Source organism: Callithrix jacchus, chromosome 13 (genome assembly GCF_049354715.1).
Source record: "Callithrix jacchus isolate 240 chromosome 13, calJac240_pri, whole genome shotgun sequence".
In the NCBI taxonomy this organism is placed as follows: domain Eukaryota; kingdom Metazoa; phylum Chordata; class Mammalia; order Primates; family Cebidae; genus Callithrix; species Callithrix jacchus.
In genome coordinates, this window is record NC_133514.1 from 87687628 (window position 1) to 87700913 (window position 13286).

At 46.7% G+C, this 13286-nt stretch overlaps 1 protein-coding gene across 4 annotated transcripts in view; it reads left to right on the top strand.

Moving 5' to 3' along the window:
* The first annotated feature begins 1925 nt into the window (after positions 1–1925).
* The window catches only part of SETBP1 (SET binding protein 1), a 378635-nt gene continuing 367274 nt past the window's right edge, over positions 1926–13286 (top strand). For 2 of the 4 annotated variants that reach the window (XM_035270920.3, XM_035270922.3), the window contains exon 1: positions 2771–2905. The gene's annotated coding sequence lies outside the window, so the exon portion shown is untranslated. Of the gene's footprint in view, positions 2249–2770; positions 2906–13286 lie in introns of those variants that run through there. The other 2 variants (XM_017963440.4, XM_035270919.3) reach the window with 2 other exon arrangements.

Here is a 13286-nt window from a genome sequence, read left to right on the forward strand (position 1 = left end):
CAATAACGATGCAGTAATAAAGCATAGTAGAAGACCTATTGAAACATGGTTTCATGGGAAGTCTTGCAGTGACAGACGAAAAGTTTGTGGCCAGTCAGAACATTCCTCTGAAAAATAGAGGAAAGAGCACTGGGATCAGTAAAAGGCTGGATTATCCGTTCTGAGTCAGACTGAACCTCCATCCAGATACGAATCGGAATGGGATTGGGGCTGGAGGGGCGCACCCCTGTCTCCCAGTTTCTTTCACTCTACTTCACCGCAGTGTTCCTGTGAAAAGCTAGAAGAAGTTCTGTGAAGGAACTCAAACCAGCAGCCAGTGGCAGGGAAGCAGCCACTGATGGTGTTGGTGAGGGAATGCCCCCGATTCACCTCCAAATCATTCCTCAGTCCAGATAGCCCATAGCTCTCATGAAGAACGTGATGAGAGTCCTCTCAGAATCCCAGTTCTGAGTCAACTTGACCCCACAATCTTTAAGCGGAACTATTTGCAGACCTTCCCGAATCCATATCTAACCTATATTGTTTTATAACATAGACATGTATCTGAAGGGTTCCATGCCCCAGTTTCCCTGGAAAGACCCCCCTTTGTAGGCCAAACACAGAGATTAAAAATGCCACCATATTTTGTAAGAACTGAAGATATTCCACTTTTTTCATTCCTATCACCGTGAAGACAACTGCCTGCCACTGTGCGTTTGTTATGTCTCAGTGTCCTTCCCTTCAAGTGTCCAATTCTCGTGAATAACAAGAAAATGTACATGATATCTGAATGCATACAAGTCGCTTAATAAAAGAAATATAAAATAAAATAAAAAAAAACAAGCCCCTGAAAGTGAAATGTAATTACCAGGTTAAAAAAAAAAAAAAAATGCGCCCAGTTTCGAGAGCCTATCACAGCTCACGCCTGGGCGCCATTCCCCCCGACACTGCTCCTGTTGTGTCAGATAGTGGCAGTGTTGAGCCCAGGACCCGCGCCGAGCCCGCCGCGCTCCCCGCTGCCGCTCAGTCTTCGCGGCGGACTCAGGCGCGCAGGAGCCACTGGGCCGCGAGGGCTCCGGGGAGCGGGAGGGGCGTAGGGTGGGGGCGGCGAGGGGTCCCGGATCGCTGTCCACGAACTGTTCTCCTTTTCCCCGGGGGAGAGCCCCGCTCCCTTCAATTGACAGAAATTCACCGGGGCAGGGGGGCGGGTCGGGAGAGAGGTCGTTCGCGGCTGGCTACTGGCTGCGCCTCCCCCGGCTCCGGTCTCCGGGCGAGCAGCGTGGGCACCGGCGCCCCCTGCGAGGAAGAGCGCCGGGTGGCGGTCCCCGCTCGGCTGGGCCGCGCTGCCGCTCCGATCCTCCTCCCTCCCGCGCCCGCGCCCGCGCCCTCCCCCTTCCTTTTACTAGGAGTCCGAGACTCGGAGAGGGCGCCGGAGGCAAGCACACGGGCCCGACCCCACTCCAGCGCTCGCCGGGGACGCGGGCGGGCGGCGACGGGACGCGGCGGGGGCGCGGGGCGGGCGCGGCCATGGAGCGGCGGCGGCGGCGGCGGCGGCGGCAACACTAGCGACCGCGGGCGGACAAGCGGGCGGGCAGGGCCGCCGGGCGCTGCGGACCCAACTGCACAGCTCAGCAAAAGCGCCCTAGCCCTCCGCGCGCCGCCTCCTGCGAGCCCAAACCCTACAACATTTTTAACGCTCCAATCCATCCTTTGAAGAAAAGCAAAAAAAAAAAAAAAAAAAAAAAAAAGCCAAAAAAAAAAAAAAAAAGAAAAAAGCCAAAAAAAAAAAGCATTGATCGGAGAGACGGGGAGATATATATATATATATATATATATATATATATATTTATATATATAATTTTTTTTTGGCTCCTGCTAAAATTAGCAGGGCTCGCCGCGCGCCTGTGTGCGAGTGTGTGTGCGTGCGGGCGTGTGTGTGTGAATGTGATTACTCCAGGACTCCTCGGGCTCCGGAGACGCCATTTTCCCCCTTGATATCTCTCTCCATAAATCGGTGGCGCGGCGGAGGCGGCCGAGTCGGGCGGGAAGCGCGGGGCCGGCCGGGGCGCCCGCCGCTCGCCGCCGCCTCCGCGCGCCCTGGGGCCCCGGCGCCCCCCGAGCTAGGGCGGCCAGCCCGCGGCTCGCCGTTTGACAGATGCTCATCGCCATGGAGTTGCCGCAGCAGCACCTTTGGGGGCTCGGGCGAGCGACGGGAGCCGGGATCTGAGCGAGCGCCGGGGCCAGCGGAGCCGGAGCCGCCGGGACATGGGTGAGCACGAGCGGCGACCTTGGCCCGGGAGTCCAGGAGCCCAGCCTCCCTCCCCTCCGCGCCGCGGGCCCCCGTACGCCAGGAACCGGGGGCGACGTGTGTGCCCTGCATGCAAAAGTTCACGTCGCCTTGCTGGGTCTTTGACTTTGCACCGAGCGGGAAGGGGGAGACCGGGCCGAGGGGGCGGGATGCCGGGCCGGGCTAGGTGGCCGGAGATGGAAGCGATTCCGGCGGGCCGGCGGGTGGGCGGTGAGGCTGGCTCAATTGGAGTGGCTCGTTGGTGGCAGCGATGGTGGAAGCTTTGGGCTGGAGGGCTGGGAGCTTATTGAGTTTCGCCTAATCTGATCTCCCCCCCTTCCCCCGCTCGCCTTTTGCACCCTCCCTCGGTCCTGCCGCCGGCTGGCGGGGCTGGCGGGGCTGGCGGGTTTGGCGTTGGTGGAGTGGACTCGGGAGGGGGAGGGGGTAAGGAAAGGGGTGGGAAGGCAGGATTTTTTTTTTTTTTTTTTTTTTTTTGCTCTCTTTGTAACTTGCAGGTTAAGTGGAGCTAGAGAGCTACATTGTAACCTAGTTGGATTTTTTTGGGGGGGGAAATGTATCAGAATCTAACGTGTCGTTAATAGAAAGAAGAACAGGCAAGAAGTGGTCCAGCCGGCGAAGGTTGGTGTGTGCTTGTGTTGTGGCTGTGTGTTAGTCTTTTTCTTAAAAATCTTAATCAATGGATTTGAGTCTCTTTCTTATGCTCTCTGGTTTTGGGACTCTGAAGAGATAGGAATTCCCTTAAAAGCAGACGAATGCCTTTTTGAAAGCACGCATTGTGTGCGTTTCTAGAGGAGCCCTGGGCTTGGGAATGAACGGCAGGCTTCCCCGTTCGGTGGTTTCCAGTGGGAAATCACTCCGGAAAGGGAAGCCTTCGGTATCGATTTATTGTTTTTGTCTTCCAAACCATTATCTCTTTGACCAAAATACTGTCTGAGAAGTTCCACAGGGACAAAGTCAGGTAAACTGGACCGGGCAGATCTTTAGCAAGATGGTGATAACGGGGATGCTGTTTTCAGTGTCTGTTTGTGATGGAAGCATTGTTGGGTAATAGCAATTTCTGATCGGTAGAGCATGCTGGTTCTAAAAAAATAAGTTAACTGCCGAAATACTGTCTTCCAGCCCCTCTCCCCTGCACAGTACAGCACCTATTCCCCCCGCCCCCCCCATCCAGACCGCTTACTACAAGTCTGAAATAGGATCCAACTGGAAATATTTTCTTTGGAGATTGAAAGTTGTACAATTGGAAATAGGAGATGAGGCTAGAGGTACTGGGAGTGTGGAAGGGGAGTTCTTATTGCCCCCTGATGCTGCATTTATTCTTTATGTGTGTCTGAGTTGGATTCTCAGGGTGTGTATCTGTCTAAAAGGACTGTTGTGGGAAGGATTTCCGATTCGTTTCCGTTTCAAATAAACTGTCCTGATAATCTCACGGTTGACATCTAACGCTAAAAGGGCAATTTGTGTGTCTCTTTATCCCTGCAGAAACTCTCCTTCAAAAGGCCAGTTTATTCTGGACTTCTACAGCAGAGTCCTTTCCCTTCCAGCCCCTACACTCCCCCTACCTCCTGCCAAATATCCACACCTTTCAAACCTTAAAGTTTAGTTGGAGTCCACAAGGTTTCTAAGGAAATACTGGTATTACTTGTTTTTCTTTGACATCTTTTTCCTTCTTTTTCTTTTCATTCCTTCACTCTTTATCCTGTTTTTCTTCTTTTTCTGTATATTTATACTAAAAAGTAATTTCTTGAAGTTTCTGTGCTGTCACCAAAACTATCTGGCAATTTGGCACCATCTTTTACCCTCCTTTAGTATATAGGTATATCTCCTGTGCCCCATCCAAACTCATCTTCCTGTACAAAGCATGTGTGTGTTGTGGGAAAGAGGGGATGGGGTAGAGAAGAGTCTTTTGGAGAGGAAGGGTGGTGTTGAGTGCAGGCCACATTTGCAACACTGGACCAGACATAGCTGGGATGGGAAGGCGGAGCCAACAGGCCAGGGGTGTGTGAGGGAGGAGAAAGTTTGTAGTACTGTAAGATGTAGCCAGTTTACAATCCCAGGTCACTCCCCCTTTTTCCTTATTTCTGTGGCTTCTACCATCCTTAAACTCCCCGAGAGGCGTGAGCTCTTTTGCTCTGGGATTCCCAGGTTTCAGAGCGAAGGTGAAGGTGCTGTGTTTTCACCTGTGCTTAATTTCATTGCCTGTTGCCAGAAAAGGTTAAGACAGAGTGTTTTGAGAAAGTCGGAAGAGGAGGAAGAAAGAAATCAAATGTGGTTAAACAGAGTATTTGCAGGCTACAGGGAATGTAGCCACAAAAGATACGGAGACCAGGTACCCAGAGTGTTGTTGCTTGGCACAGGATCTCTTCTCCCCCATTAAGGGAAAAAAAAAAAACAAAACAAAACAAAAACAAACTATTGGTCTTGGGAAGAGTTGGTGTCAGACCTGGGCTGTGGGAGTTGCTAGCCACTACAGTAACCTGAGCTGAGCTGGGGGAGGAGGTGGTGAGCGAATGCCCCAACAGGAGCCAGAAGAGGGAATCGGACTTGTCTCTCTTAGCTGGGAAAATAGATGTATCTCTGGAATACACAAACTGGAGGTGGGGGAGGGGATGGTTTGCAGTGAACATAAGGTGGAATGTCTGAGAGGCAGCAGTGTCAGTTAAGAAGGGGGCCACATCTAGCTTGGGAGAAAATATCAACTGCCTTATATGTTCATGAAAGGGCTAGGCAAGTGAAGGGCTGTAATTTGATCTTTTGTATGTTCACATCAGAATGTTACATAGGAAGGCTCTACTGGAAGGCCCTGCTCTGGACATCACACAGGGGAACCTAGAGGTATCTTTGGGTTAGCCCAACAGCCCCTGGTGCAAGGGCTTCTGGTCATGGACTTGCCTTACTCCCAGTGAACTACTTTGCAAAGCACCTGACCTAAATGAGGGCTGGGGGAATAGCAAACAGTGCTTGGTGGTGGTGTAGGATTTAGTTGAAAATAGTGAGTGGGGAGAGGCAGGAGGCAGGATTTTGCTGAAGAAGAAATAAATAGGTAGATACTTTTCCCTGGAGCTCCTGTTCCATTTCTTCTGTTAACTTTGAATTCTGTGAGGGGATGAATCCATACTTCTCTGGCACAAAAGTGTACCTCTAGGAGAGGAGAGTTGTCTCAATGTGGTCATTATTTTTAGTTGTACTTCAATCTCTGCTCCAAAGCTTCTATGTAATATGCAAAATATATAGAAGATGAGAAATAGCTGGCTGGATGGGGCATCCTTTCTGGGTTCCTGTGGAGACACTGAAACTTGGCTGGTCCTGGACCTCCCAGAATGCCAGTTTTTTTCCTTGGAGACTTGAAGTTTAAATTGAAACCAGAAAGCTATTGAACGCAGATCCAGCCAATGAAACCCTGTTTTCTCTGATGCTCAGGAATGGGAAATAAATAACTTTTTGCTGATGGCATTTCAAGTTGCTTCAGTTTTGCTCCCGCCAGAAGAATGGGGTAAATTATTATGAACACATTAGCATTGTAAGGAGGAACTGCAGTGCTTTAAACATGGGATGGTGTTACTGAGTTTGTTCAGGGACTCAGTTTATGGAGGAGTCCTACCAGGGACTGGTGGTGGCAGCACAGGAGGCTGTCCTGGAAGGTTAGCAGCACTGGGCTGAGGAAAGGAAGCCTCACAGAGGTCTTCCCTGTTGCATATCATTTTGTCTGGTCCTGGGGTTTCTCTGAAGGGACCAATTCCATTCCTATCTTGTGGCATATGATGAAACCTAGTGAGTTTCCTGAAGTGTTTTGGGCCAGGAATAAGGAGTGATACCATCATGCATATTGCCATAAGTTTGAGTTTCTTTTAGAGTGGTTTTTAAAGGTAACCCTGGTGTTTTACAAATTCTTTATGAAGTTGCACATCCTTTGGCCTGCTATATGCCTGAACAGTGCAGAAAAGAAAACACTAAGATGTTCCCAGACTATAATTCATGAATGCAGCAGGATGCTGCCAATCTACCTTTTTACTTAGCTCTGAGTTTTAATTTTCCATTTTTACTGAGCTTTCTAATAGATTTTGATGCCCCCTTAGATACATGAAGTTGGGGCTACAGAAGGTTTTGGGGGACTGTGATCATAGATGACTGAGTTGAAGTGTATGGTCCTTACTATTCTCATTTACAAGTTTCACAGGTTTCAATCCAGAACAGCTCATTTTTTAGAGCTTCCCCCCCACCCCCGATATAGGATACCACTTAAGGTTGTGGAACCACTGTTCTCATCTAGAAGTTTCATAGGTTCAGTCCAGAACAGCTCTTTGTTTAGAGGGGTTTTTTTCCCCCCATTAGAGGGTACCATCTAAGGTCCAGGAACAATTATCTTATCATCTTATCTTATCGAGACAGAGTCTCACTCTTGTCACCCAGGCTAGAGTGCAGTGGCATGATACAGGCTCACTACAACCTCTGCCTCCTGGGTTCAAGTGATTCTCCTGCCTCAGCCTCCCAAGTAGCTGGGATTACAGGCACACACCACCATGCTTGGCTAACTTTTGTATTTTTAGTAGAGATGGGGTTTCTCCATGTTGGTCAGGCTGATCTTGAACTCCTGACCTCAGGTGATCCACCTGCCTTGGCCTACCAAAGTTCTGGGATTCCAGGTGTGAGCCATTGCTCCTGGTTGAGGAACCATTATTTTTTTTTTTTTTTATGGCTGTTAGCTTAGAAACCAGCAGTTGACTTCCTACCCTATTCACAGCAAAGGATACCAGGTGAAGAAAGTGAGCAGCCCTGAAGTACACAGGATCCTCTGGGAGGCAGCCACCACCCCCTGCCAGGAGGAGCCCATTTGCTGATCAGCAGACCCAGATAAAACAATTCTAGGTGAAGCCAGCTGAGCTGACCCTCAGGTGGGCAGAGGCTCTGCCACTCCAAATGCTGAGGAGGAATAGGGGATGAATGGTGAGCAGAGAAAAGTTTTAGAACTTCGTCAGCTTGGGAAAATGTTTCCTTGATCCAACTTTTATTTTCACACCAAAAATACTCCCTTTCATATGCATGCCATTTTGTTCTTTACAAAAATATCTTTATATGGCTTCCACCCCCTTGGTTCTCCTTAGGAGGAAGGCCAGATAAGCATTTTATCTCCATTCAGAAGATGAGGCAACTGATACACTGGGTTGCCTGAAATGACACAAGTTGGTGGCCAACCTGGGGCCAGACAGCTGTGGCAAAGTGTGAAGAGCCTCACACCTGAAGTGACAAGATCCGCTTTGGATCATGTCCCTGTACTTCCCAGTTAAATGACCCCGACAAGTCAGTTAGCCTCTCTGAGCCTCCAGAACCTAATCAGTAAAATAAAGATAAAGATGCTTACCCTGCCTACTTCACGGGGTTTATGAGGATTAAATAATACTAGCTAATTTCTGTAATTGAACTCTGGGAGGATTTCCATGCTGCCTCCTGGAAACTGGTGCCTGGGATTATTGTTGCCATAGCCCAGCAATTAATAACCCCCTGCAATGATCAGAAATGCCCACAAGGACTCCTTGTGTTGTAATAATTTAACTGATGTCCGTATAACTGTATATGTTCAATTATTAGATGCCTTCAATGCCATGTACTTTTGAGACTCAGAGTCTCAGGTGGTATCCATTTGGACTCAAAGATGTCCAGTTCTCAGGAAATGCTCTTTAAGAATCAGCAAGAGAAAAGGAAAAGCTGTTCAAACACACAGGGAGGGGAGGCGCTCCATCAGGAAACCAAAGCAGTGGCATTCAGGACAGAATTTCTAGCCTATTTAAAGAAAAGAACTAATAGCAGGGTTGCTGCAGTCCCAGCAAATCTAGTAAGTTCTCCAGAATCAGGAAAGTTCTTCACAGCCCATTTGCTCCCCTATTCTTCTGTGCCCCTCCTTTTATCCTTTCTCATGTGAGCTGGTTTGCCCTGTCTGGCAGCCTGAAGTAGGCACCTTGCTGTGTTCTTGAATAAACCCCCATTTTATGCAATATGCCCCAGAGTGTGTTGGCAGACTGGTTTCTTCACTGACCCTGGGCATTCTGTACATCTACCTGCCTCCACACCTCAACTCTCTCTGTGTCGTCACCTCCAGGTGGAAGGTGCCCTGACTGGTCCCTTATAACCACAGCCTTGACCTCTTAGGCCAACTAGTTGCACCCAGCCTCCTCTGTGGAGGGTAACTAGTTCCTCCCTCCCAGCTCTCAGCTCCTTATCCCCAGTTCCTAGAGCAAGGCACCCAGCTTATGCTGCCTTGCTGTTTATTGTCACTTATCCAGCCACCCCAAGCTCTGAGTCCTTGAAGAAGGGGACAGGTTTTCCCACACAGCCCTGAACTTATTTATGAATGATTTTTCTTACCTGAATGAATCACATCATCTATGAAGAGATAGAATATTGAAAGTCAATGTTGTTTAAGGTATATTAATGCTCTGTATTATGAAGCAACACAGTGAGGGCCCCTTAGACAGTGTGAATAAAAACTACTTTAAGCCAAAAATAATGGCTTTTTGTATTTTTGGCTACCTTTCAGGGGCAATCACCCAAAAGTTTCTCCCTTAAAGTTAAGCATATCGACTGGGTGTGGTAGCTCATGCCTATAATACCAGCACTTTGGGAGGCCGAGGTAGGCAGATTTCAAGGTCAGGAGTTTGAGACTAGCCTGGCCAATGTGGTGAAGTCACATCTCTACTAAAAATGCAACAATTAGCTGGGCGTGGTGGTGGGTGCCTGTAGTCTCAGCTACTCGGGAGGCCGAGGCAGGAGAATCCCTTGAACCTGGGAGGTGGAGGTTGCAGTAAACCGAGATCGTACCATTGCACTCCAGCCTAGGTGACAGAGTGAGACTCTGTCTCAAAAAAATAAAAATAAAAAAGGGTTAAGCATATTTTACCACATGTGCATCTTTTCAGTCACTAATTCACTCATTCAGTCATCAAATATATGTAATATATGTTAATAATAATAGTGCCTGCTGGAGTCTCATTGTGACTCTAACACACATAGCTCTTGACTTTCTCTGAAAATTCCAATTGTATTTTTTATTGACTTTGCTCTGTTTGGTACTTAACCATCCAGTCATCTTTGTTGCTTAAGTCCAAGTGGTTTTCACTCTTAGTGATGGAGTGAGCCTGGCCGCAATGGAAAACAGAGAAGGCTAAGCAGAGAAAGGCAGCGGAGGTGAAAGTTGCAGCTAGAGATGCAGAAAGCAGCATGGGCTGACACCTGTTAGCATATGATATGGGACAAGCTACATTGCCTTTCTACTGTTGTACAGTTAAACAAGTTTGGATTGGTATAAAGAATCCCTTCTAAAATTCTGTGATTCTATAGTTAGGGATGTCCTAGGAAGGGTAAGGATTTCTTAAAGGTCCGAGCTCTGCAAACCTCTTTAATGGCACCACTAACAACCATCCAAACCAATCCCACCAAGGGTTAGTGCACTTTGTTAAATGTTAGATGTGGTTGAAAGAGTTACAGACAGAAAAGGTGGTGCCCTGGGGTAAACAGAATTGGGATAAGCACCCATTAGAACAGTGGAGTCAGTCTTGGAGGATAGGGAAGTGGAGAGGAGGCAATGGTGAGCTGAATGTGAAGACATACCACTAAAGAGTAATGTGGAAGGAAGAAAGGAATTAAATTATCCACATCTCTTTTGAACTGATTCTTTCTGGTAAAATAACTGACTTGAATCAAGGGAGATGGTATAGACAAAGAAAATTTCTAGGAAATCCAGAATATATTCTGTAGCTGGGATTTGCTACAGCTTCCTGTCAGATGGCATCTGGAAACTCTGCTATGGATACTTCACTCATGTTATGGATGTAGGGGCCTGGATGTCATTTCTCCATGTAGTTCTAAAGAGCATGAAGTCTAGGGCCATGCCTGGGCTCCTGGGGTATCCACTCCATCCCCATCACACCTGGTCTGCCCTGCCACGTGGCAGCTTGTGTTCAATAATAGCTAGTGGGTTTCTTTGTGTGCATTTTGAGATCAGATCGAGTGACCCACAGTCTGCAGAGCCAGAGCCTTCTTTGATTTGACTTGAGTAGGAAGAAAATTGGGCTTTGACCTAAAATACTGTAAAAGTTCTGTGGGATGGCTGAAGCACCTAGGAACACACTGGTTGGATATTTAGGAAGAGGAAGCCTCTTCAAGCCACTTAAATGCTGTAATTGCTTTTACCCCAGGATCTAGTAAAGGATTTGGGATGAAAATGGAGCATACAATATTGTTAGCCAAATTTATTAAAAAGCAATTTCTTCATTACCTCTTTTATCCACCAATGATTTTCAGTTCTGTCAGTGGAAAGGAGTTTCTTGGAGTTTGAATTTGTGGCCTGGAGAAAGGTGGAGAAGGAGAAGCTGAATTTGATGGGACCAACACAGTAGCTCATCAGAAGCAGTGGGGGGCACCAATGTGCTTGTAGCAGAATAATGAAATCTGGGTGGCAAGTCCTGTATAGTCATTGGTGTCTCTTTCTGTGACCTATTGTTATTTGAGCAATGAGAGCTTTCATTTTTAAAAAAGTATTGATTAATAGTAATGGCTAAAAGGGATGATTTGATGTGAAAGCTCTGTGAACCTTTCTACTCATTACTTTATACTTTAGAGCTCTATTACAATTGGTGTTTTGATCCACAAATATTTACTAAAATACCAGCATTGCGAATTGTGTGAGCCATTGTGCCTGGTACACTTGGTTGGGAAAGGTCTGCTGTGAGATGTGGCTTTTGCCCTGGGAAAGTGGGCAGTGTATCTGCAGATGCATACTTTGCTGAAATGGGAGGCTTCTTCTGCAGTCAAAGTAGAAACATGATGCAAAATGGAATTTTGCTATTTGTGTGATTGGGCTAAGGTATAGTCAGGGAAGATTTCAAAGAGTATGTGTTTAGGATTTGACAGAAGATGTAGAACAAGTGGACATTCTTGGTGGGTAGAATAGCTTTGGCATAGTGGCAGCCGTGGGACAGAGTTCAAATGTGAATTGAGAATTCCCTCAGGGAAACAAATGCTAATTTCAAACACGTACTGCCTCTGGCAGAAGAAGCACAGCCCTGAAGATGAAGATCAGATGACTGACATGAGGGGCAGCAAGCCCATAGCAGACACCTCTCTGGTTTGAGGTCTTCTGTCCACAGTGAGAAGAATGAAACCCAGGGCACTCTATGTTGGACTCAGTATACCTGATATACTTCAAACTCATCAACTTTCCAACTCTCTGATTTAGCAAAAATTGGTTTGTTCATTGACATTATACTTGATCGTGACCACACTCTGATGGATACTGTGGGCATCCCAGGAGATGGAGTGAAAGATGCTCTAAGAGCTTATGAAAAGCAGGGGCCAGTCATGGTTTTCATAACAGCAGCCAGCCATCTAGGGGTAAGTGCTGAATTGTAGTGGGACCCCGAGGGGGTTTATCTCCAAGGTTAGTCAGATCAGAGAAAGCTTGGAGGAGTAGGTGGAAGTTGAGCTGAGTCTTGGGTAGGTACAGAGCAGGGTAGGAGGAGTCTTGGGTAGGTACAGAGCAGCAGGGAAGATCATCCCCTTTGGAATGTAGAGGGAGAAAGGGAAGAGTTCAGAATAGGGCTCTGTGGAGTGTAAGGCAGCAAGACAGATGGGATGGTGTCCTGTGAGATACAGGCCAAGGCTTCATCTCCTCTGAACTGAAAAGGGGAGGTATGCCCACAGCTTTTCAAGTGCCAGGAAAGCAATCTTGGGGAGCAGGTGGGTGTGCCTGTGAGAGACTTCCACATATACTGACATGAAAGAACGCTGACAGTTGACTCTGCCTCCCGCTGCTAGGTCCTGTCTGCTACCAGTGCTTCAGCCTGGGGTTAAAAAGAGGTATCTTTAGAACAAGAAATGAAATGATATATAAGCATTTGGAATGGGGATGGGCCCTTCTGGGGAACATAAAACTCTATGATACTGGTACTTATATCCAAGTGTTTAATGTATAATTGGAGAAGGACGTATACAAGATTCAGTAACAAGGCAATGTTTAAATGACAGTTCAAGATAGCTAGAGGAGATACATCATAAAGAAAGAGAAGTGGAGCTAATATTTGTTTAGTTCTCTGGTATGCTTAGCATCTCCTTTGCAGCCCAGGCACAGATACATAAGTACCAGTTTATACTTTATGTTTGGATGACAATGAACAAAGCAATGGCTGAATCAGATGGTTGAGAAGTCAAGGGATTTGACTTAAAACTGAAGAGGTAGTGAGGTGAAAGTTAGAGGGCTTTGAGAGAACGACTTTGTTATTATTATCTGTTAGAGTGTTCAGTTTGTCCTCATTGCCTCCTAATATGTCATTTTCCTCCTCAGTTTATAAATAGCGCTGTGGAGGACCAGAATTTTCAGGTACCACTAATACTGAGTATTTGAAGACTGGTGGCTCTGTGGTTCAAGTAACATTTGGAGTTGGACACAGCTACCCCTGTGATTCCAACAAATCCTTCAACTTTAATTTTCTTATCTGAAAAATGGATATATCTCTGGGTTAAAATCAGATAATAAATCAGGGTTAAATAGTATAATGAACTTAGATGAAAACTTAAATAAACTTAGAGAATACCTGATGTATGTTAACAATTAGAGTTATTTTCTTTACCATGTGAATCTCTCCACCCTACTTCCCAATTACGGGAAATATTATGGCCACAGTTACTTCTTTCAGATATGCTATATTTAACCTATTTTGGCATTGTGCTACATGTATTATTCACCTTTTTTCCTGTAAGATTCTGTGAAGAGAATTAGGAAAGGCAGATGAGAAATCTGATGCCCCAGAGAGTTAAAATGACGTGGTAATTCAGATGGCACACTGGTTTTAGAACTCATGTATGTAGAAGCAACTATCAACTTTTGGCCCAAAGTTGGCATAACTTTGTGTTTTAGATACCTCCTGATATCAAAGTAGGAGGCTTTGTAATCATATATACCCCGATTCAATTGTGAATCTTACACAGAAAGTGTGTGCTCGTGAGTAAA